General features: G+C 50.0%; 1 protein-coding gene across 2 annotated transcripts in view; it reads left to right on the top strand.

Annotated features, from left to right (window-relative positions):
- The first annotated feature begins 5,391 nt into the window (after positions 1-5,391).
- Positions 5,392-26,349, top strand: part of LOC138526952 (CD82 antigen-like) — a 462,340-nt gene continuing 441,382 nt past the window's right edge. Inside the window, exon 1 of one of the 2 annotated variants that reach the window (XM_069637861.1) lies at positions 5,392-5,548. The gene's annotated coding sequence lies outside the window, so the exon portion shown is untranslated. The remainder of the gene's footprint in view (positions 5,549-26,349) is intronic. The other variant, XM_069637869.1, reaches the window with a different exon arrangement.

The following is a 26,349-nucleotide window of genomic DNA, read 5'->3' as shown; positions in this document are numbered from 1 at the left end:
AGCTGGGGCCGAAATGGCTCCTGTGGGTCAAGAAACTGGAAATGTTTTTCAGGGCCTCTGGGGAAGAGTATGAAGACGCCAAAAATGCCATCATGGTGTATTCTGCAGGCACTGAGGTGCACAGAATTTATGACTCTCTCAATATCCCGGTGGTCACGTATGACGCAGTGAAGCAAGCCCTACAAGATCATTTTCTGCCCATGGCCAACGTGGACTTTGACAGATTTGTCATGGGCGCGGAAAGGCAGCATGAAGAGGAATCGCTGGACCAGTTCTGTGCGCAGCTGAGACACCTGGCAACCTCCTGCAGGTGGGTGAATGGAGGAGATGGTCCGTAACCAGCTGTTGCAAGGGTGCAGTTCTGGGAAGCTAAGAAGGCAAGTACTGAGAGAGCCTGGTCTGACCCTGCAGCAAATCCTGGACACGAGGAGAGCTTACGAGCTGGCGGAGGCCAGGGGGGCAAAGATGGACGCAGCCACGCACTCTGGCAAGCGCGAAGAGGCGTTTGCCATTGGACGCTCTGCCCCAGGGAGGGCGAGATGGACACCAAAGAGGGGAGATGGCTCTCCAGTGCCTGTGGCTGCTCAGTCGTGCCCCTACTGCGGATATGACCTGCCACACATGGGAGAGTGCCCGGCAAAGTCGAGGGTCTGCGGCTGGTGTGACACACCAGAACATTATGCAAGGGTGTGCAGGGCTACTGCGCCGGTAGCAGCCTCGAGAGGACCAGCGAGATTTGGCAGGAGCTGCACTCGGAGGGTGAGGGGCATGTCGGCTGTCGAGCAAGGCATGCAGGACCTGAACATTGCAGAGGAGGATGAGGTGGAAGAAATCTTCATCTCAAGCATCGCCAAGGGCCCCGGAGGAAGCCGACAAACGACATGTACAGTAAACATCGGGGAAGTCCCCACCCCAGTCCTCATAGACACGGGGGCGTTGGTTTGTGTGTTAGCAACTGACCATTATGAAGCACTTACTGGCCCGCCCGAGTTAGCAGAATCCACAGCGCGGATATATGCATTTGGAGGTGACTCGCCACTCCCTTATTCAGGGGGTGTTCGTGGCGCCAGTGTCCCACGGGCAGAGCAAGATAAAAGCGAGGTTCTTCGTCACCAGCGTGAGCCCGCACTCCCTCTTAAGTTGCGCTGCCTCGGAGGCGCTGAACTTGGTGCACTTCACGTTTGCCGTATATCATACTGACTTGGAATGCCTGCTGCAGCATTTCGACATGATCTTCCAAGGCATTGGGAAGCTAAAGGCCGACCCCATACGGCTTCACATCGAGGGGTCGGTGAGGCCAACAGCGCTCAAGCATCGCTGCATCCCGTTCCACTTGAGGGCGCAGGTGGAGAAGGAGCTACAGACGATGGTCGACTTAGACATCATCGGGAGAGTGGAAGGACCCACCCCTTGGGTCTCGCCAATAGTGGTGGCCCCAAAGCCGAAACAGCCTGGGGCAGTCCGCATCTGCATGGACATGAGGCTACCCAAGCTGGTGATCAAAAGGGAACGCTACCTCACGCCCACCCTGGATGACATTGTCAGCGAGCTGCAGGGGGCGAGAGTGTTCTCTAAACTGGACTTGAGGTCTGGCTACCACCAGCTGGAGCTCCACCCCGAGTCAAGATACATTACCACCTTTACGACTCATGAGGGGCTGTATCAGTTTAAGAGGCTCCGCTTCGGGTTCTCGTCAGCAGCAGAAGTCTTCCAAAATGCGATCAAGGGGCCCTGTCGGGACTTAAAGGAGTGATCAACATGTCGGACGACATCCTGGTGTTCGCAAGGTCGGAGGCGGACCACCTGAAGCGCCTGGAAAACACCCTGGAAAAGCTCCGCTGCCTTGGGCTGACTCTCCACAAACAAAAATGTGAGTTTTTGAAGGACCGTCTGGAATTGTTCGGCATTGTGTTCCGCGCCGGGGCCATCTCCCCGGATCCGGAGAAGGTGAAGGTGAAGGACATCCAGGAGGCTGCCTCGCCGGGGTCACCCGCGGAAGTCAGGAGTTTCCTGGGGATGGTCAATTACTGTGGACGATTTATCCACAACTTGGCCTCCCTGTCGGAACCCTTGCGGGCACTGACCAGAAATGATGTGGCCTGGAACTGGACCGGGAAGGAACAGAGGGCTTTCGCCGCCATCAAGAATGCCCTGTCGGGGCAGGAGACGATGGCCTACTTCAATCCGGACCGGGAGTCGGAGATTGTGGTGGACGCCAGCCCGGTAGGACTGGGGGCGGTTCTAATGCAGAAAGATCCCCAAGGGACAATGCGGCCCAACGCATTTGCCAGCAAGGCTCTCACCGAGACCGAGAGGCGCTATTCACAGATAGAGCGTGAAGCCTTGGCTATCCTTTGGGGCAGCAAAGAGTTTCATATTTACATTCTGGGGAAGCCCGTAGTGGTCGTGACGGATCACAAGCCCCTGATCCCAATCATGTCCGGAGCATCGTCCAAACCACCACCTCGCATCGAGAGATGAATGCTCTCGCTGATGGAGTATGGGGTCAAGCTGATGTATCGTTCTGGCACGCACAATCCAGCGGATTATTTGTCCCGACACCCGGGCGCTGGGCGGCCCCGGGACTCTGCGGCGGACTGTGTTGAGGCAGTGCACCAGGTGGTGGAGGCGGCGCTGCCCGTCGCCCTGGCACGCCAGGAGATTGCAGATGAATCGAACGCTGATGATGTGTTCTTGAGGATCAAGGAGGCCGTGTCAAGTGGGGAATGGCGCGAAGTGTTGATGAACAATGCCAGAAGGGGCGACGATGCACAAAATGACTTGAGGGCGGTCTGGAGGGCACGTCATGAGCTGTCAGTGGCCGAGGACGGTCTACTGCTGAGGGGGCACCAGATAGTCATCCCGCGCACTCTGGTGGGCAAAGTGCTGCAGTTGGCCCACAAGGGACACCAGGGAACGGCAAAGACGAAGGCACGTCTCCGTTTGAAAGTGTGGTTCCCGGATCTAGAGAGCAGGGTGGACGAATTTGGGCAGGCTTGCATTCCATGCCAGGCGGCGAGTCCGGTGGAGAGAGGGCTGCCCATTCAAGCCATGGAGAGGAGTGAACGCCCGTGGGGGACTGTGCATGTAGACTTCGGGTCCACGGGCCGAGGAATGTACTTTCTGGCGTTGACAGACCAGTGGTCCCGCTATCCCGAGGTGGAGCTGGTTGAGTCCACGGCGAGTGACCACACCATCCTGGCCATAGAGAAAATGTTTGCCACCCATGGTTTCCTTCTGGAGATCTGTTTGGGTAACAGGTTGCCGTTCCAAGGGCAGCAGTTTGCTCGCTACTGTGAGGAAAGGGGGATAAAGCACCAAAAGTCACCCCACTCTGGCCCAGGGACAATGGGGAGGTGGAACGCTTCATGTGGACGCTTAACAAAATCTTCTGCATATCGCTGAATGGAGGGGAAGACCTACGGCGCAACCCGTTTGACTTTCTGCGTGAGTATCGCGCGACCCCACATCAATCTACTGGGGTCGCGCCAGCGGAGGCCCTCTTTAAACGGGTACCCCGAGGACTATTGCCCGAAGTGGAAGGTCGGTGTCCGGGAGAGATCGACAACAACAGGGTGCGAGCAGAAAGGGCTGCCCGGAACGAGAGTGAGACTGCTCGGCGAAGATTACCGGAGAAGGCGATTGCAGTGGGGGACACCGTGCTGGTGCGAAACAGGAGGCCGGAAGGAAAACTGTTTTTGCCCTATGAGGCGCAGCCACTGGGGTGACCCACGTCAAAGGGTCTATGATCACTGCGGCAATTGCACAGGGAACTGTCACGAGGAATGTTTTGTTCTTCAAGCGCATAGAGGCGGCGCCAGACCCGCAAGAGAGCATCATGCAGGAGCCCGAACAGCACGCAGGATCGTCACTGAGGGACGATGGACTGCCCGAGGCTCCAGGGACACCAGAGGTGCCCACAGCTGAGGCACGGAGGTACCCGAGCCGGGCGGGGCGCAAGCCGCCGCAGAGATTCCAAGACTTTATTATGGACTCTGCCTCGTAACCGGTGTAAGACTGTCAGTTAAAGTTTGAATTACCGTTGTTAATTGCATAAGTTGTCATGGTTTCTTGTTTGGGGAAAAAGGAGGGATGTTGCGTAGTGACTACGCGCAGTGCCTTAAGTGGCACCACAAAATGAGCCGGGGCTCATCAAGGGGGAGTGGCCTAACGGCGGGGGTCCCGCTGGCCAGTTAGGCCACGTCCCCCTGACGAGCCTCGGCTCAATAGCTACTGGCACCCCTGCCAGGCAGACTTTTGTAGAGATCAGCACCCTCTCCCCTTTGGGGAGAGGGTGCTGATCTCTACATTTATTTTCTATAGGCTAACCTGGCAGGGGATAGCGGCTCGCCTATTCAGCCTTAATGGTGGCGCTGCCCCTCGCCAGCTGGGGAGGGGCAGCGTCACCATTAAGGCTGAAAGGGTGAGGCCGCTGGAAGCAGAGGCCTTTTCCTAAAGAATGAAACTCCCGCGAATCTGCGGGAGCTTCAGTATTTAGAAAGCAAGGCCTCTGCTTCCAGCGGCCTCACGTTGTCTCCATAATGGTGGCGCCGGCCCACGGGCATCCCTTGCTTAAAGGGATGCCTCGTAGGTGCGGCGCCACCCTTATGACGGAAAGGCATTTTTTTCTGAAGCCTGAAGCTCTCGCACACGAACGAGAGTTTCAGGCTGTAGAAAAAAATGCCTTTTCGTGTAGTGGCCGGGGCTGCCAGGGGAGACTAGTGGGCCCCGGCAGGGCCCCGCCTCAAAACTAAATTTCGGAGCCTGCCAGGGCCCAGCCCCGGCAGACCCCGGCCCACTTAAAGCCCTGACTACACGGTTGACACGCATGCGCGAGCGGGACCGAGGTTCGTGCATGCGCAGTTTGAATAAAGACGGTCCTCTGGCAGTTCGAGCCGGGGACCCGAGCAGAACACACGCGTCCTGCGTGGTTCCTGGTGTGCGTGTGCTTGAGTGCGTGTGAGTGCCAGTGGGGGCCCTGGGCAGCCCCCACCATCTAACAATACCATTCTTGCCTTTCTTCTCACATTTTGTAACTATAGCCCTAATACCGTACTGCCTACACTTTCATTTGAAACGACTTTCGCTATAAAAGAATAGCAATTCGTCATATACGTACGCATTGGACTCGTCATAGAGATAAAGCAGAGAAATTCGTCACAGGATAAAGTTGTATTTTTTACTCACAGGGCGGTGCAGCAATTCTGGCCTTTTTCACTGCATTTTTTTCATTTTCCTTCATAACTGTAGGACTCCAGGCTCCAGGCAACCCAGAAAGCACAAGGGCGGGGCGACGACTGTCCAATCGGCAGGCCTATATTTGCATAGCCCTCCCCCAGGCGTGGAGCCCAGTGCTCCCACCCCCCTCCCCCGGGAGCGAGGGGCGGGGCTGAGGCGCGCGCCTGAGCTGCTGCTGCTGCGAGTGAGGTCTGCGTGCTGAGTTAGCACTTTCAAACTCTGCCCTCAGTACGGCACCGAGCAGCGCCAGGAAGTGGAACTGACAGCTCCGGCTACCTCACGGCAGGCAGTAGTCTGAGTGCTTACTCCGGTAAGGGCAACCCTTTGTTTTTACAGCTTTGTACACAGTTATTTCGCTGTGCCATCGCACCGTGCCGAGGGGACGGGCACACACGCAACAGACTACGATCGGGGCATGCCTTGACATAGTTGGCGCCCAGTTCACCATTCAGCACCTGTGTGGCACAATGTCACGAAATAGTGGCTTGCCGTGCTGCTTATCGTGACAGGCGAAGTCCGATAGTGCCGGCAGCTTGTCATAAAGCGCTCCATGTGGGCCGAACCTCCTCTGCAGGCTTGGCAAGGGGCAGACTCAATGACAAGCGTCAGACTTGGTGATTTGGCAACACAATGTCACCCTCATACCACTGACAAGCTAACTGTCATCGCATATTATTTTCTTGTTTATGGCTTCCTGTTGGCGACTAGTTTTCACTCTGGGTGCTGTATCCTATTGTGACTTAATAGCAGGGCATTATGGAATTCATAATCAACTGCTGTGAGATGTGGCAGGGAATTTGTTCTCAAGTTTTAGTAGCCGTTGTGGTGCGGGGTGGGGGGGATCTGGGATGTATATTTTATATAGGGCGCAGCACACTGGGCGGAAAAGAGGCACGGGCGGGCATAGACAACCTAGCATTATTAATGAGTAGCCAGCTTTGCACTAGAGTGGGACTCCCGTTGTCCATCATGGCATGTGTCACCCAGCGCAACACTCCAGTTGACTCCGCCCCAGCAGTTGACAGCTATCCGCCCATAACATGTCATATTGCGCCATGACACACTTGAATTAAGCTCCGTGCATTTAGTCGCGTTTATATTTACACAGCACATTACGTTTTATTTACGTGTATATACTTATTGTATAGTTCTTTTTATCCAACGTGAGGGGCCACAGATAAAGGGATAATCCGTGGTGCTTTGGGTGTGGTGTTCTCTTACTGTGTGCATGTTTCATCCTGCTGCCCGTCCTCATGCACAGCACGTGCACTGCTCAGACTATACAGACACAGCCATTTAAAGAGCATGCTTTTCGGGTGCCGGGCATAGCCTGCCGTTTTTTTCTTTTACAGCCCTGTCAGTCACTGATACAAATGCTTGCAGGAAACTGCATATCCATCTTATAACACGTATGTTTCAAGCAGTGATGGCACTCGAATGCACGCTACTCTCTCAATCTGTGTACTGCGAGTTCGTTTCCCACTCCCCACGCCCCTTTCGCTCCTATTATCACTGTAGTGCCAGAAAGCGCTCTGAAGTGACATAGCGGCGCTATGAAAAGCGACATAAACACGCCCAGTTCAGTATCTTGGTTTGGGTGTATCACTTGGGCGTATTCGTAGCCAGTGGTTTTTGGTTCATGTTGGGGGAGGTGATGCGTGGGAACCTTTGCGCCCGCTCACCCCCTCGGAAGACCCCGCTGGAAGCACTTGGCGAAGTTCGCTGCATCCAGACAATGAGCTTATTCACGAGCAGCAACGGGGGGAGGGGAGGGCCGCGGGGTGGCGCTAGGGCCGAGTCTCCCTCAACCCCGCCCCCCCTTCCCCTCAACTTGGAAAATGTGACTTGTCTGTTGAAAGCCCGAGGCTGGTCTCCCGCTTCTAGAAATCGATTCTGTCGAACTTCCGGTCCCCTCCTTCCCCCGCGTGAGCAGGTTCACGCGCAGAAGAGCACCCAAGTGCGTGCATTGGTGTCTGCTGCACGTTCTTCTGTCTTCTGTTGCAGGGAGAGGAGAATGGCACGAACAACGGCAAGCGCCTCTAATGGCAACACACAGCCCAAGAAATGTCTGGTCTGAACGTCCATGTGTTGCTGCCAAGGGTAATGCCCCAAAAATACCAAGTTTAAATAAAATAGCGAGGCGAATTTTTTTTAATCGAATTATTCGATTTTTAAAACCTTTTCCTCCAAAGAAATAGGTGGGGCGTGCGGAAGGGGAATACAGTAAAGTAGGGTGGATGTGGCGAGGCTGCAGGGGGTCTCCTCCACATTTTATATGGAAAAAAGTGCCAAAAAAGGTATGTTCGTAATTCGATTTTTAAAAATGCCGTTTTTCGACTTCGTTATTTCTTTTTAGGTATTATAACGTAGATTCGCTGCGATACATAATAACTTTTGGAAACACTACCTTGGCAGATCATGTAGCAGAAATGCGAATTTAACATTTGTATTGGCCCTTTGACCAGCATTGCAGTGAGGGATTGTATCGTAATTTATCTAGCACCTTTTCCCATTTGTATGGCCTCAAAGCGCTTTGTTGTAAGAATGTCCTCGGGGACCGAAGTCCAGGTATGGGACAGTTCTTAGAGGAGGCTTAAGAGGTGTGGGTGCATTTTGCCAATTGCCAGTATTAAGACTTAGGAGCGCTGGCTAGGCTCCAGCAAGCAAACCACGAGGTCAGGAATGTGGACGGGTGCTGATTAGGGTGACCAACTGTCCCGCTTTTCGCGGGATTGTCCCGCTATTAGGGACTCTGTCCCGCCGTTTGCAGAGTGGCTGTGCGGGACGCAGGTTGTCCCGACTTTCCTCAGGACAACCTGCATCCATCACAGCCACTCTGCGAATTGAAGTGGGCTGTTAAACAGCACGGCGCTGCCGCCTGCTGCTTTCTTTTCCCGCGGCTCTGCAGCCCCGGCTCCTTTAGAGCCTGCAGGTCGAGCTGTAACTCTCGACACCTGGCTTTATTCAAATGCTAATGGTCTGTTTCTGGGTCGTGATGGTCATGTTTGTAGTTAAAAAACGTGACCATCAACTCCCAAGGACAAACCATTTGCATTTCAATTAAGCCTGGTGTCAGAGCGTTACAGCTCGACCTGCAGGCTCTAAAGGAACCATTAAAAAAAATGCAATTTAAAAAGGGGCGGGCCAAACATGGATGACGTTGTGACGTCATCGCCGCCTTGTGGGAATTTGTCCCGCAAAATACTTTCAAAGAGTTGGCCACCCTAGTGCTGATGGAGGTCAGGAATGTGGACGGGTGCTGACGGAAGTAACGACAGAGTGCTAGTGCAGGGGACTCGATATGTACCCAGCTAGACTGATATTTTTCATAGGTTGTCGCTGTATTCTAATGGCAGAGGTGTTGAGGCAAGTCTGGTGTTTCAGTGCGAAGCGGTAATGTGAGCAGCTAGACTGCATTGGTTATAGTCGTAGCTGCATTCTAGAGTGCGTGGATGGATAGCCGTGCCTGCGGCCAATGTCCGCCGGAGTGGTGCGTTTATAGATGCCTTAAACTCAGATGCAGCTTGTCTTTGATGTCGCTGTGTCATCCGATCTTATAAGTGTATGCTTTATAGGCAGAGCGAGCATATATAAATGAAAGTGGCCAATATATGAATTTGTGTGTTAAATTATGGGAAAGCCCAGTGGTTTCAGACACAGGTTATAGGGAAGGGGATCATACCACTGCTGCCAACAACACATTTATTTCCCCCAACATCCCTTTATAGCTCATATATATGTGGGGGGATGAGTATAGTATATAATGCATGTAGGGGAGGTGCAGGGGATCGCCCCCTGCATATAGTTTTGGTGAAAATAGGGACAAAATACAAAAAGTCAATATTTTCGGTGGTCGCAGTTTACTGGTCGCAGTAATCACATAGATTCATAGGGTAGTACAGCACTTTCTAGGGTTTTGCACTGGAAATAATATGGCAGTACCGCCAGGGGCGCAACTAGACTGAAACTTCAGGTGCAGGTGGGGGGATGGCGCATCAAATAGCGGGGGAGGTGCGACCTTCAGAGGCTTTGTGTGGGTGGGGCAAATGTACTTGTATGGTGCCCCATCCTCGTCTCAAAGGAATGTTTGTGCAAACTAGTGTCAAATTAGCAGCCAATGGTGCAAGTTAATGCCCTCTGGGCCGGTCACATTGCTAAAGACGTGAATGCATATATTGATTGATGGTACCTGCAGCACGGTAACGCCCGGGTTGTGATGTGGTGCGTGTCTGGCTTTGTCAACTGCCAGTTAATGGGGCATGTCTAGCTGCATTGCACAGTTCCCGAGGCATTCAACCTACCAGCGCTTTGAGATCATACCAATTATACATAAGGCGCCATATAAATGCCAAGTAACATAACATAACATATAATCCCATGCACAATTGCGTGGCACTATAGTTGCAGTATCTTTGAGGTGTCAGTGGGCAGTCACAGGGCAGGGCCCAGGAAAGTGACTAGATTATTTGGGCCCTGAATTTATGCCATGTTATAGTGTCACTTGACAAAGCCTTCCCATGCCTAATAACACATCTCGACACACATCTCCTGCAGCCAGACAACACAGGGTACACACAGTGGAGAACATTTGCTGAACATTTTGGGGGGACATGATATCTAAAAGAAAGGGGCCCCTGCAAATGAGGGGGACAAAATGGTGTGCCACGAAAGTTCGGGGGGGACAAACACCCGTGTCCCCTCCTAAAATGACGCCCATGGGTACACACAATGGATCATACACCACCCAAAGACAAATGTCTAAACTAAACTCCCCTGATCGCTACAGCAACTCACCACAGATGCACCAACACAATTCTCCACACTCTTTAAAAAACACTGTGACAGAAACCAAGGAAAACCACACAAATAATTTACGTTAGCAACCTGGAGTGCACATTAGCCATTGCTCTAGAGAAGTCACACATATATAAAACGTAAACACCACAGAGAGCCTTGTCTTCTCAGATGTGCAGACATCAACATTGCAACAAAGCATAATTGCCCTGCCCTGTGTTAGTCCCCAAGGCAGGGTCGGACTGGGGCATAAAATTGTCTCGGGCACCAATGAAAAAATGGCCCGAAATTGCAAATGGCAATTCGTTACTTTTGTGACAGAAGGCTCGAATAGTACCCAAGAGGGAGCTTTTGGTAAAATGTAATGCAAAATTGTGCAATTTAAAGAATATTTATTCAGCAACAATGATCAAAACTACTAGCCGCATAGCGAAATAACTCATCAAACTGGCCCACATTGGCCAGGAAAGTGGCCCACTTTGACCCAAAAAACTGGCCAACACTAGCATTTTTGGTTTGGGCAATGCCCTGTTACCTTATAGGCCAGTCCATGCCGGCCCCTAGACCACCACCTACAGATCCTGATGCTCAAGGACACCATGAAATAGGGACAAGGTGTTATACAAGACTCAATAACAGCATAATCGGGAATTGAAAAGAGTTTTCATTCTCATTTGGGGCAGTGCTCTGAAGGGCCCATATAACTTTGGTGACTGGCAGCAACGGGGAAGGACATTAGTGCCAGTCTGCTATGCTGTAATCTCTGGTGAAGTGACTGGCTGGCAAAATGATATTTCTGCCTGTCGAATGAAGTAATGTGGAAACTGAGGGAGGGTCACTGCAACCATCGTCCATTTTCATGTGATGGCCCCGGGGGGACACTAATAGAGGAACATGAGGACACACCATTTTGTCCCTAAAATCAGGTAACCTGCCCCGTGTAAAATAGATTTTTTAATCGTCTGAACTTAATCACTTCTAAGGACTTCACTTTTGGAAATTAAGTCACAGAGAGAATAAATAAGTTGTCCATGATCACACACTTTGGTTAAGAAGTGAACCCAGGATTTTAACCCACTCGGCAATTTAGGCCCTTGACTAAATATTTGATGTGCTCTACTTGGTGCATAGATTCAAGGTTTAGCCTTCCAGGATACAGTAATGTCTTATAGTGTTTACTGGAAAAATACACACATCTCATAGTAAAGGCACCTGACAATATGTAAATACTTATGCAACATGATAAGCCAACCTAACAGCATTGTTCTGTTGTTTTCCACACCCCGAATGGAAAACCACAAGTCCTAGACGGCAAAATAGCAAAAGCTGAACACTCTGCTATTGTACAGCACTTAGTTTTCAGCACTTTAACAAATACAGTAAGTCCTTTTATTTAAAAGCACACATTGCAACGAGGGGTCCTGTTACATTTGAACTTAAGTGGAAACAGGGCCTCTGCTTGCAATGTATGTTTTGCACTATGAAGTGAAAAACAAAAGTGTAAATGCAGGCACAATTGCCTGTTCGCCTTTGCTTTTTCATTTTGAGTGCAAATTGATTAAGTGCTGCCTGCCATTTATTATGCATGGAAGGCAGTGTTGGCAATGCATTCCGTCGGAATCTGCCTGCTTGTGGCTGGTGTCAAAAGCAGGCTGATGCCATGTTAATCCTAAGCATTTGTGCCAGCATGCAAAAGTAATGCTGCCGTGAAGGCGTGTGCCTTTTTATGACAGTGCGGATGGGGGTGGGGGAAACAGCAATTCTGTCCTGCACCCCTCTCCTCCTGCAAATGAAAGAATACATGGCACTGAGTAAAACACATGCATACAGGTTTTACGCCCACATTTTACACATGCTTTTTTGTGCTACGACATGATAAACATGATCCCCTCTCTAGAAATTGCGTGAAAAGTTCACCTGGTGTAGTGATTGTTTGTCACAAACTTCCAGCTTGCTGTCATGCATGACGGAAATAACTTTTCATATTCACATGAAAGCCCCCCCCCACCCCCCTTTGCAGGTCAAGATAGCCACCAGGGAGATCCATGAATACCTGAAAGGGAGCTTTATTCTGTTATTATGATTTCCTTGGGAGCAGACACAGATTTGCAGGTTAATTGGAGCCGCACAGGGTCTTTCAGCTGGAAATGCTCCATTGCAGCGCCAATTGCCACAAGATTCACTCCTAAGAAAGGCAGAGCAGACAACAAAAGGAAAGTCATGCGCAGACCGCGCTCCGTTTGTCATCTGCATTTCGTCCTGCTCACAATAGCTTTGAACGTCAGCCTGTCCCTTTAGAAATGGGCCAGAATTCCAGGAGGGCTGGAGCCCAATTGTGTCGCGCCCCTGAGTACCGCAATTCTCTAGAGGTCTGCACTAGACATAATATGGAAGGAATACACTTCTCTGGAGGTCTGAACTAGATCTGCACTAGATATATTATGGACGTACCACACTTATCTAGAGGTCTGCACTAGATATAATATAGAAGCACCACACTTCTCTAGAGATCTGCACTAGATCTATTATGGAAGGACCACACTTCTCTAGAGGTCTTCACTAGATATAATATGGAAGGACCACACTTCTCTAGATGTCTGCACTAGTTATATTATGGAAGTACCGAACTTCTCTACAGGCCTGCACTAGACATAATATGGAAGGAATACACTTCTCTAGAGGTCTGAACTAGATCTGCACTAGATATATTATGGACGTAGCACACTTATCTAGAGGTCTGTACTAGATATAATATGGAAGCACCACACTTGTGTAGAGGTCTGCACTAGATCTATTATGGAAGGACCACACTTCTCTAGAGGACTGCACTAGATATATTATGGAAGTACCACACTTCTCTAGAGGTCTTCACTAGATATAATATGGAAGGACCACACTTCTCTAGATGTCTGCACTAGTTATATTATGGAAGTACCACACTTCTCTAGAGGTCTGCACTAGATATAATATGGAAGAACCGAACTTCTCTTCAGGCCTGCACTAGACATAATATGGAAGGAATACACTTCTCTAGAGGTCTGAACTAGATCTGCACTAGATATATTATGGACGTAGCACACTTATCTAGAGGTCTGTACTAGATATAATATGGAAGCACCACACTTGTCTAGAGGTCTGCACTAGATCCATTATGGAAGGACCACACTTCTCTAGAGGGCTGCACTAGATATATTATGGAAGTACCACACTTCTCTAGAGGTCTTCACTAGATATAATATGGAAGTACCACACTTCTCTAGAGGTCTGCACTAGATATATTATGGAACTACCATGCTTCTCTAGAGGTCTTCCCTAGATATAATATGGAAGTACCACACTTCTCTAGAGGTCTGCACTAGATATAATATGGAAGGAATATACTTCTCTAGAGGTCTGAACTAGATCTGCACTAGATATATTATGGACGCAACACACTTCTCTAAAGGTCTGCACTAGATATAACATGAAAGCACCACACTTCTGTAGAAGTATGCATTAGATATAATATGGAAGGACCACACTTCTCTAGAGGTCTGCACTAGATATATTATGGAAGGCCCGCACTTCTCTAGAGGACTGCACTAGATATAATATGGAAGAACCACACTTCTCCAGAGGTCTGCACTAGATATATTATGGAAGGACCACACTTTTCTAGAGGTCTGCACTAGATATTTTATGGAACTACCACGCTTCTCTAGAGGTCTGCACTAGTTATAATATGGAAGCACCACGCTTCTCTAGAGGTCTGCACTAGATATAATATGGAAGGACCACACTTCTTTAGAGGTCTGCACTAGTTATAATATGGAAGTACCACACTTCTCTAGAGGTCTGCACTAGATACATTATGGAAGTACCACACTTCTCTAGAGGTCTGCACTAGATGCATTATGGAAGTACCACACTTCTCTAGAGGCCTGCACTAGTTATAATATGGAAGTACCACACTTCTCTAGAGGTATGCACTAGATATAATATGGAAGTACCACACTTCTCTGATATATAAATAACTTGGAAGTACCACACTTCTCTAGACGTCTGCACTAGATAAAACAGAAGGAGCACACTCCTCTACAGGATTGCACTGCATATCACAGTACAAACACTCCCCTAGAGGGCTGCAATGCATCTTTTGGGGCGGTGCCCACACTTCTCTATATAGAGCTGCAATGCAAGACATTGCTGGTACCAGCACTTCTCCAGAGGTCTATAATACATGTAATTGGGTAGTGCCCAGACCTCCCTAGGGTTCTGCATTAAATATAACAATGTGGTACCAGGGGAGTGCCTATTTTCGCTGAGGGCTGAATCCCGACAGGCCACTTTGTTCGAACCCTAATGTGCTTTTCGTGCATAACCGGGGACAGTGAGGAAGATGGACCTCCCCTACCCCAAGAGGTATGGAGTAGGACAGGGATGGTGCAAGGTGGGTTTTCCTGTGGGGCGGATGGGGCAGGAGGAGGGGCGCTGGTACGCAGGAGTGATCCTGGGGGCTAGCTGGGAAATTAGGGGCTGCGGAGGTCCCAGCACAAGAGAAGCAGGGGGGGCATGGGTGGTCGATGGATTGGGGCTGTGTGGGTGTCTGACGCACAAGAAAGGGGATACGGTTGTGCTGGGGTCCAAAGTTAATTCCCTGCAGTGCCAAACTGGACATGGGGAAACCCAGTCCCCATGGAACCGCATGAGCCCTTCTCTAGGGGGCTGCAATACATCTAGGTGGCAGTATACACTTTTCTCTACAGTTTTGCAACCCATGTGAACTTGTGGTACCACCCCTACTTTTGACATCTGCAGTACATGTGCAATAGGGCAATACTCACACTTTTGTAGAGTTATGCGGTACATTTCAGAGGACCATCTTGTCTAGAGTGGTTTGGAATCCATTGAACGGGCAGTTCTGCAGGGTTTGAAATGAAGCTGAAAGGAACCACTGGGCATCAGGCATTCCCAAACACACAGGTGGTCTTGGTGCAAGCACAGGGGAGGCAGCTAGTTCATCATTTACTGGCAGAGATAACAAACCATGCATGTTGGTGCCTTCTCCACGGGAAGCTGGGTGGGACTTGCGTAAAGTCCACATCCGCCCCATCCTCTCTCTATGCAAATGGACATGCACCCCAACCTGCATGCATTTCAGTGCGACCGGAGAGGCTTGGAATCTGTATGGAACTCTGACTGTTTTTTTAACCTGGAGGGTGCTGTGACTTGCGTGCCAGCCAGGGACGGCTTTAGGCTCAGGCTGGCAGGGCGACCACCCGGGACGCCACATTAGCCACCTACCAGGCCAGCTCAGGGCGGGGGGGGTCTTTCAAGCACTCCCTCGAGCTGGCGGGGTGGGTGAAGGCGCAGCAGGCATCCTATTGTAATGAAATGCGCCCGCTCTCCTGCTGGCATTCGACCCGCCACCAGCACGGGGCAGCCCTAGCTGGTTTGACAGCCGTGCTCTATTGAAGTGATTAACTCCCTGCTCCTGCCTGGGAGCGGGGAGTTAAGCACTTAATTAACTTAATTAAATAGAGCGCCACTGCTGGTTCTGCAGTGGCGCTTTATTTAGCTTTGGCAGCGCCCGGGACGATTCAATAAAATATGCCCCTGCCCCCCCACACCCCAAGATCCCTGCCATCGAGAGAGGAGAGGGGGTGTGGGTGCCAAATTCTGTTGACTCGCCCTGGCCGGGCGCTGCCAAAGCTAAGGCCGCCCTGGCACCAGAATGTATTATCTTTTTTTTTAATGGTGTAAAGTTTGCACAGAAATGTGTGTCCGTGGGGATTTCTGTGCTTAAGGAACAACCATTCAGAAAAACAATGAAAGCTGCATGGAGAGCATGGCTAAGACAGACACACGTGTTCGCGTAAGTGTCTCTTCTAGGCTACGCACGCGCAGGAGATGGATAGCTCTCGACCCCGAGCCATCTCCGAGCCTGGTGCTGGCATCTCTCCACAGATCATTCTGAAGGGCATGGAGCAGAGCAGCAGTCGTATCAATTCCCGCGAGAGCTGCAAAATATGGAAACGTTCCAGCACATCAGTAGAGAGAGGGCTGGCCCGACTCCAGACGTAGACTGCACCATCTCTTACAGAGGGATCGAGAATAGAATGACTTTCAAACTTAGGCCCAGAATGTGTTTCTCAAATAGTATAAAAGAAGCCTCCCATGTTTACCCTCTTTTATTCTCCACACCCGCGGGATGTCTGTGTTCGGAGAGAAACGGTGATCTTGCACGGGAAAACATCTAAACCTTTAAAGCAAAGTCGTGACGCATGACTTGCGGCCTCCGTGCCTGGTCCCGGCCCCACTGACTCCACCCTCCAACCCCCCTCCAACCCGCAGTGTTTTTCCACGCTGAACGCAATTTGCACTTATTTTTCAATTCTGTTTTTCTTTTGAAGACTTTGGCTCCTCTCAAGCTCCAGTCCTGTAACTCCAAGTCGGGGTTCTCCAAGTGAAGGTGTTGCTGTCACACCGCTTTGCACAGCCTGGTTCCCACACACACTGTGCCGGAAGCGCCTAAGCCCATATGGAGAGACCTCTACACGCATGTGACGATAGAACATTCCAGTAAAGAATGTTGCTCTTTGAACTTGATACAGCTCCACGCAGCTTCGCAAAGTTAATGTCAGTGGTGAATACCCACCTTTGTCTCTGGAAGATCTGTGATACCGCTACTTCGATGGTTAGAGCACGGTCCCCATCTGAAGACGAGGATGCCATGTCAACGGTCTTGGAGCGCTTCTTCTGCCTCAGACTCTTGGTGAATGGAGCTAAATCGACTCTCACCGGTACTGATTCTCTGACCTTTATTGGTTATTCCTGGACCACTGCTCCAGGTAGGGGATCCCGACTATGCTCGTGCAGAGCGAATCAATTTCTTTCAGGCCCGTTAATTTGTTAGTTTGGCTGAGCGGTTCCTGGGCCTAATGGCTATTTTAGACACTGATTGAGGCGGCTGCCACTGCAGTTGGCGGCTAACTGGAACCAGGCCTCTCATCCATCTGGACTTTGATTACCTCGGAAATCGGAGCGGACATCCGAAGGTGGGCCAGATTGGACACGCTGATGGTGGGCTACCCATTCCTGGACCGGGATCCAAACATTTCGAACACAAGAGTGTCTTCTTTGCAAGAGTGGATGGCCACCGTTAATGGATTCCAGGTCCAAGGATTGTGGAGTCTTCTGGACCAATTCGAGCAGATCAACATGCTGCAACGGAAAGCTTCATTCCTGGCAGTGAAAGACTTTCTTCCAGTCGTGTGAGGGTCCAGGGTGTTAAGCTTTACCGATAACAACAAGCAGGTAGGAGCAAGATCTCCTCTCCTCTTCCTGCTGGCTGGGCCATAAGCCATGGAATACGCCTTCAGGCTTCTCGCGTTGCAGATGTGATGGAGGGGGAGACGCATTCCTAGAGGAAGTGGAATATGGAAACTCTGCAGGCTCTGTTCACGTGACTGGGTTCACCCCAGGTCGACTTGTTTGAAGCACATCTGTCCTCAAAGTGGCAGGTTTATGTGCTCTGGATCAGGCATGGTCTTTACTCCCTCAGAGACGCTCTGTGGTGCCGTCACGCTGCGCAGCGGCATATCCCTGCCCACCTCTCCGTCTCCTCCTAAAGATAGTGGCATTGTCACTGAGGTTGAGGGTTTGCAAAATGCTGATTGCCTCATTCTTGTCCTCATCACTTTACCAGCTAAAAATCTGTTTTGCCGCAATCCCATTGCAACTACACCTCTCCTCTCAATCTCTGAATTTGCCTTTGTCCCCTGACTCTCGATAAGACGATTAACGATTTCTCCTATCCCTTAAGTGATGTTTTATTATTTATACCTGATATAGGGCCTCATCACGAGTTTGGCGGTAACCCTTAAATCCGGCGGTAGCGCTGTTACTGACAGATTTAAGGGTCTGCCAAATCATGACCTTGGCGGATTTCTCCCCAGCTCTGAGCTGGGGGGAAATCCGCCGAAAATTCGTGCTCATACCGCTGGCGGGAAATCCGCCAGCGGTATGAGTGCAAAATTTCCCCATTGAGCCCAATGGGGAATGGGGCATTCCCGAATGGGAATCGGGATTTCCAAATCCGCCAAACCCGTGATCCAGTGCTAATAGCGCTGGTGGGTTTGGCGGTAGGGCAAATAGCACCAGCGCTATTAGCGCCGGCGTTACCACCCAACTCGTGATGAGGCCCATAGTCTCGGGAGGATAGCTCAGCGGCAAGGTGCTCGCCTTGGAAGAAAGACGACACGGAGCAACAAAGATTCGATCCCCGGGTCCGCGCTTAGTAACCTCTGGGTATTAAGCGCGTTATAAATAACCAATTACAATATGGTAGAGTCCAAGGTGCAAGTCAACTGTTGTAAATCATACCCAGCTGCTCTAGTGGGTTATTGATACTCAGAGTTTGAATCGTTTGCTCTGTCAAATCCAGTAATGAACACCATCTTGACTCCCTGTTGGTCCCTCTTGAAATCCCAGTGTGGTGTGGGTGGTCCTGGACCAAAAGACATTGAAGCCAGTGGCGGCTTGGTCTTGTGTACGTCTGCTTTTCCGGTGGAGGCTTCATTGGCGCACATTGTCAGAGAGCTTCATGCCTTTCGGCCAATGAGCCATTTACGGTGTTCCACAAAGACAATGGCCCTCATTACGACCCTGGCGGAGAGGGGTTTACGCCAGCGTAATGCATGGCGTACCTCTCCGCCAGATTCCGACTTCCCGTAGCGCCATGGTGATTTTTACGCCTGCTTTTTGCAGGCGGAGAAATCCATGGCGCTACGGGACTTGGTAATTACGCCACCGTAGTTTACGGTGGCGTAATTAACGCCTTCCCCACTCCCATTATACCCTATGGGGCAAGAATGGGGAAGGGTAAATGGGGATTGGGGACTAACCGCCCCGTCAACCTCGGAATGGGGCGGTAAGTCCGCCAACCCCCATGGCGGAGTTGGCAGCTCTGTGCCATGGTCCATGGTGCAAATTGCATCATGGATCTCCGCCAGGGTCGTAATGAGGGCCAATGTCCTTCTTAGAAGACACTGTGCCTTCATTCCCAAAGTCTTGTCCGAATTTCCTATCAACCAAGAGATTTGGCTAACTTTTATACAAAACCATCAACTGAGGGCTTTAAATCTGCTCTGTTAAGAAGGGTTATTCTCTCCACCTGAAATAGACGCTTTGTCGCCTGCAGCTAAGGCTTCCATGCCATGATGATGGGGTCCTGTGTCTGCTGGAGTTGTATTAGGCGCTCCTTGCAGCCTGCAAGAGCGTGCACACACATGCAGTATTTGCTTGCTTTCCAGAGACCCTTTGCAAGTGATTTACAGAGATGTCATTGGGGCCACTGGCTTGGCTTTCTGTAAACATTACTCCTAGAGCACCAGCTCCAGGGCCGATGTTCAGCATGTCCAAGCGGTCCCCAAGAACTTGTTTGGTTATAGAGTGCGTTTTGGTCCACCCCCTGGTTCTTGCATGGCTGGTTGTTTCTCACAAGTACAGATCAAAGGGCACAGTTGTAGCATGTGAAACTTACCACATTGACTACTAGACTCCTTCCTAGTCTTTAGTCCCTCCATACGACTCTCCTGCCAGCTCCACTAAAATGAGCTGTCTGTCGGAGCAGTCGTTGGCTTATGTAAACGGACAGGTGGGCAAAGCCAGACGGCAAAGTCAATCTGGGCTGGCCTGCACACCGGCGCCCCAAACACGTATTCTAAAAGTAGAGTTTAGTTGTGCAGAAATGTTCCAGTCCCATTCCCCTATGGTCTACATTCAACAGGTATTAGGGAAAGGGGACTTTTGTCCAGGAATACACTCGTCAGTACAGGGAGTCAATTTGGTTGCATGTATATTGCCGAAGACCACTTTTGCAGAGACTCAGGGTCTGCCTTTGGCTCTGAGGGGTATACACGTTCACCTCCCTATTCCTCCTGACCATCCTCTTACGTGGTGGATGCATCCCAATCTCCACCCGTTGACTCCTCACCCCCACTCGCGCACACCCCCAACTTCTTTTTTTTGTGTGTGGGTACAGCCCCGTTTCATGGCCCGGGCAGAGCCGGCGACGGCCCAGGGCGCAGAGCTAAATAGCTCAGGAGGAGGGCGCATTACGGGGCCTGCTGTGCCAGTGAGTACTCCTCTGCAATGTCCGGCTGGCTGCTCTATGGCGACTTGTGGATGACTGCTATGAGTTCGAAATATGCACACAAAGGAATGCATATTCCAAAGGCAGCATGTGAGATTCTCTGGAGTCACACACCCTGTGCCTCTCATTCTTTGTGTTTACAGCCTTTCAAGTGGTGCAATTTATAAGTGATGGCCCACTTAACAAGCCATTGTTTTTACGCAGTATGTACTTAAAAGTTCAGTGTTAAGAACTGAACATGGGGCATTTGTATTCACCAGGCCTGCATAAGTATCAGTTAGCTGACCAAACCTATGCATTCTACAAAGAGAATTAACGTGCTGCATAGAACACGTTTTAAACTATTTTCTTCATTTTTATGTCTTTTCATTTGACACACCAAAACATTATTTTTTTGCATATTACTTTGAGTTACAGATGGCGCGTCCCTGGGAAGGTTAGCCGTCATTTTCTTGCTTAAGTATTCTAGTGGCTGCTTTGAGACATGGATTAAATGCATCCGCTCAGCATCAAAGGTCTTTTAATTGCCCAGCTCGCACACCAGATGGCTCCTCAATCCGACTTGGCACCTTTTTTTTTTTAGGAAAGCAGGGTTGTGTGTCACCAAGCAGATAGTAGTCCATTGCAAATCAATGCAGTGATATGTTTGCAGCAATGATTTGTGCGCTGCTGGTTAATGGCGTCTATTTGGTGCTCCCGTATGTAACCGCACATATGTCGGTTTTTGGCGGATGTGCCCAATGTCCATACAAGAGCACACTGGAACGTTTGGTGTATGTGGCTCTAATGAGCATGCCAGTACTGTCCCAACGTACTATCCCCACCAAAATATTGCCGTATAAATGTTTGTCTGTAACGCCATAGGCGATATTTTTGGGGGGGATAATTTGTGGGAGCGGGGTTTGCGGGGGTGCCCCCCGCACATTTAAAAATAATGCAGGGATTGCGGGGGTGTCCCCCCGCAGGGTCCATGCCTCAATATCACCACAAAAATATGGTGCTATATTTGTATCGCAATATTTTTGCGGGGATATTAACACATGGAACCACCATGCCCACACAAACGCATAAAGCAATGAAAGAAGTTGCCTCAAATTGTACATCCACGAGGCCAAACGCCCTTTCTATACTGCCACACCATCATTTTCACTAGCTACAGGCCAGCACTAATAGGAGATGCCAGCTCTGTTAGATAAAGCATAGGCCTGCTAGTTTTTGAAGGAATAACCCCTGAGGCCTGTGTAATAGTGAGGAGGTAGTGGAAGAGGAACCGTGGACCCTCTACCATGTATTAGAAGCCGTTTTTTGTTTAAAACGCTTCATCAGCTTATTACTAGTCAGGCTAAAGTTTGTAGAGGTACAATCCATATTGTGATGTTTCGCCATTGCCCTGGGCACCAAGTTGGCTCGGAACTGCCCTTTGTGGGTACACACACCCACAAACCCCAACCTCCCACTAGCTCCTGCTCCGTGCCCCTCACGATCCGTCCCACCTCCCCCTGTGCCTTTCCCCCATTACCATCTTACTTCTCGCGGGGTAGCACCTCCTTTCCCCACCACTCCCCGGTAATGGGCTACAAAGCGCATGCGCTGTTCTCAGCATGCCGCGTGCCGTACAAAACGGCCTGTCCAGAAAGGGCTTATGGTAAGAGTGGGCAGCATGACCAGTTACTTTTACATTCCTTTAAGCAAGTTTCTCCTTTCTATCATCGTTGCAATTTTAACTGGCTTCATTCAAGCAAATATAAAGTAATTGGCTGCATTTTGAAACAGCCTTAACTGGCAATAAATCCATCCAATTACCATCGGAGGAGCTTTTGGCAGCACTGCAGTCTTGAACCGTCTTGTGACCTCTTTCAGAGCATTCTTGTTCTGATACATTTATTAAGAAAGTCCCTCCGCCGACCAAAACTAAGGTCAGAAGCCTTGGCACAAGAGCATTGTGAAAAGCAACATCTCCTTCACAGGCAAAAAAGATAGAATAAAGGACCCTGAAACTCAAAGCGGGGTGCGTCAGGTGGAAAACTCCTACCCTCAGCCCCCCCAAACACTCGGGAGTGAAGAGTCTGTTTGACAGCAATGATTACGGCTGCAAAAGAGGTGAAATAGCAGCGCACAGTGCATTGCACGACTCTCCTGCCTCTCTACGCACTTGTGCCTGGGGCTGCAGTTAACGCGAGACTTCAATCATGACTGCGGTCTGTTTATTCTATTTCGCGTTTATTTGATTTCATTTTTTTTAAACCACACAGCAGCCTGAAAGGACGCCCCAGAAGCCACCAAAACACCCCCACAGGCCCGTACATGGCTGGAACACGGACGTTAAATATTAGCCCGTGTGGACACTGTCTGGATGGTGTTTTTGGCCTAAGCAGGACCTTAAATCATGTTTATTCGCCAGGTATTATATATAAGCGATTCAAGAAGCCAGTATTCGCCCAACAGAAAACAAACACTTAAGGCCCAGGCTGTTTTCATCTAAAACACATTTTAGATAGCAATCCATTCTTACAACACATTGGGGACCCCTTCCTTCTGTCAAGGCATAGTGCACCTACTGGCAGAATGGCTGCAAACGCACCTGACACAGTGCATGGCAGCAGGTCCCAGTGCCCGCGCACCACCCGGCTTACAGTCACATGATTACAGGGTAGCAGCAGCCCACGTCACCTCCGCCTGGCAGTCGGAGGCAATCCAGGGGTTAACGCCTGTGGGCCGTCTGTGACCCAGCCCACTACCACCACCGTGGGAGATGAATTAATGAAAAGGGCACATGTTAGTCGCCTTCGTACCCCTAAAATCCACGTAAGGGTCCTATGGGCCTTAGCCACAGTTTGGTTTGGGCATGGCATGGACACACTTGGCTAAGAATTGTCACCCTAAAAAATCACAGCTCTCCCCTGATAACAAGGAATGCCATAAGAATAACCAAGCACTGGCAATGCCACCAGTTTGGGCTTTTATGTAGGCATGGGAAAGGCAGTTGCCAGGCACTGCCCTAGTGATATTAACTGGCCATTGATGGAAGCAGGTACACAATGGTACGAATACCTGGACATCTAATAGCAGTGCCTGGCAAATGTCTAATACTAATGCACAAGCCAAAACGGTTAGCTTTGCCAATGCTTGTTTTTAACAGGACTTAAGTGAAGCACACACAAAGTGCTGATACATCGAGAAGGCAGACCTGGTTAAGACATTGTTGTTCCATCAGTCGTGCATTTACAGTTCCAATGAAGTTATTATGTCTGAGAAGACTGCTTTGAAAAAACACTGGCAGACACTTGAGTGCAACGTTTGATGGTAAGGCTTAATTAAAAGGAGCTCAAAGAGTTTCCACGAGGAAGTGTTTTAGGCAACAAGGGGCAGGAACTGGGTCGGAATGGCCAAAGGGATTAGCATGGCCATGTGCAGTCAGTGTGTAGGCAAATAACCAAACAACACCTACAAGCTTTGTGTCCCCCCTGCCATTTCTCCCCATCTGTAATCTAATGCAATAGTTTTGGCTTAGAGGTTGTGGCAAAGCACCACCTAATAACACAAACTAAAAAAGGGATTTGCTAACAAGGATAACAACCCATGTCTGATGTTCTGTAAATGAGGGCAATGACATGCTTTGCCAATTCACTGTTCATGATCCCTAATGTATCCATGGCCCGTGATCGGACTCCTACCCCCCAAGCCATATGTGGCCTCATCTCAGACAAAAGCAAAGCAGCCACCAACCAACAAGAATGCAGCCACCAACCAACAAGAATGCAGCCACCAGCCACCTCGCTCAATAACGCCCTTGCAACACTTGGATTCAAACAAGAAGTGCTAAAACCAACTCACAACAAAGGCTGCATCCTGGACTGGATCGCCCAACACAACTGTCAGGTAACGACGCCCATCATCTCTCCCATTCCGTGGTCGGACCACTCCATTATCCACTTCAGTATCAACTATTCCAGAACCCCTCCCACCGCTCATGAAATTCTGCCGCCCGCCCTCACCAGAAGTGCCAAGCAACTAACCAAGGAAAGACTACTTCCCCACCTCCTGATTCCCGAACTCAAACACCCATTTACCAACAACCCAGACACCCTCGCAACAACCTACAACGCCATTATCACCAAGGCCATAAACACCATTGCTCCCCTGGCACACAGGAAAACCAAACCCACAAAAAAAAACAACTCTTGGTTCACTCAGGATCTCTTGAAACTACGCTCACAAAAACGATTGGCTCTAACAGCTTGGCAAACAAACCCCAATGACACCACCAAACAAGCTTTAAAAGACATCGCCAAACAATACAAATCCGCCATCATCGCTGCAAAAGCCAACTCCTTCAATACGAGGATCGCCAACGCTAAATCAGGATCCAGAGAAATCTTCGCAATCTTCAGAGAATTGGAGACTCCCACTCCCCCTCCCAACCTCTTGAATAAAGACAAAGAATGGTGTAACGGCATCCAAGAAGCCATGCTCAACAAGCTGAATACTCTGCAGGAAAAAATCATTAGTCACCAAAAAGCCCTATCGCAACAACTATCTGACCTACAGCAGAACACCACCCCATCCGCAATCCCAGTCTTCTCATTCCAGGAAATGACTGAAGAGGAAGTCCTAACCATCCTCAATTCCATCAAGCCCTCCAATCGCAAAGGCGACTCATGACCAGCCCAGCTCATCAAGGACAGCGCCCCCTCATTGGTACCATTCTTCACAGCTTTCATCAACGCCTCGTTCAAATCCAAGCAAGTGTCATCCTGCCGCAAAGAAGCTTGGGTCCGCCCATTACTGAAAAAACCTACACTAGACCCCAAGGTACCAGGGAACTACAGGCCCATCACAACAGTTCCCTTCCTTCTCAAGATCCTGGATAAAGCTTATACCTCCAAGTGCAGAACTACCTCGAAGCTCGTCACCTACTTGGTCTCCGGCAATCTGGCTTCCGCCCTAACCATGGTACAGAAACCGCATTATTGGACCTTAAGAACCAAATTGATGACCTAAGAAACATAGGCAAACCAGCTCTCCTGCTTCTACTGGACCTCTCGGCAGCATTTGACCTGGTCGACCATGACACCCTCTGCCATCACCTCTCTACAGCAGGCAACTTTTCAGCAGACGCCACCACCTGGATAGCATCCTTCCTTAGGGGTAGAGAAACGAAAGTCTTTTCCGACTTAGCCTGCGCCCAGCCACATTTCATTAAGTGTGGTCTCCCGCAGGGGTCCTGCATATCTCCTACACTGTACAACCTTTTCACAAGGTCACTATTCAAATACCTCGATACAATGGGCATCACATACACCAATTACGCGGACGACACACAAGTCCTCAGCCCTCTTACTGGAGACTACGAGGCCGACCAAAAAACCCTTATCTCCATTTACACCACCATCCAGACATGGATGGCTGAAAACTGGCTATGCCTCAACAGCGAAAAAACAGAACTACTTATCATCGGATCACCAGCCACAATCAACAAAATGGGGCCCCAATATGACTCCATCATCGACAACTGCCGCATCTCGGTCTCCAAAGCAGTCAAAACCCTAGGAGTCTACCTGGACTCCAACCTCACCATGGACAGACAGGTGAACGCAATCTCCTCAGCAGCAGCCTACCACTCGAAACATATCACTGCCGCAAGGCCCTTCCTCTCACAGCAACACTCCCTCACCATCGCGAGAGCAATCATAGGATCCCGCCTAGACCACTGCAATGCACTTCTACTAGGCACCTCAGCCAAAAACATCAAAACACTTCAAACAGTGCAGAGCAATGCCCTCAGAGCAGCCACTGGAATTTCTAAAAGAGACCACATCTCGGCCACCAGAAAATCCGCCCACTGGCTACCTGTCAAGGAACGGATCCTCTTCAAATCACTGGCACTCACCCACAAAATGTTGTCACGACACAGCACCGCGCTACCTTGCTCAGAGATTTTCTGGTCCCCCTTCAAACAGACCAACCAGATCCAGCCACACTAACCGACTATCAATTCCAAAAAGCATCAGAACCAGAGCAGGTGGCGCCAGCTTCCCAGTCCTCGCAGCCACCAACTGGAACCTGCTATCCACCGAGATCAGAGGCATCCAATCCCACCTGGGCTTCCGAAAAGCGATAAAAACTATGTTGTTTGCATAAACCCCACTCGGTCCCAGTACTAGACACACTCACATGTCATT

This window comes from Ambystoma mexicanum, chromosome 1q (assembly GCF_040938575.1).
Source record: "Ambystoma mexicanum isolate Mex_15411 chromosome 1q, UKY_AmexF1_1, whole genome shotgun sequence".
Classification (NCBI taxonomy): domain Eukaryota; kingdom Metazoa; phylum Chordata; class Amphibia; order Caudata; family Ambystomatidae; genus Ambystoma; species Ambystoma mexicanum.
This window is presented reverse-complemented; position numbering and strand designations above follow the sequence as displayed.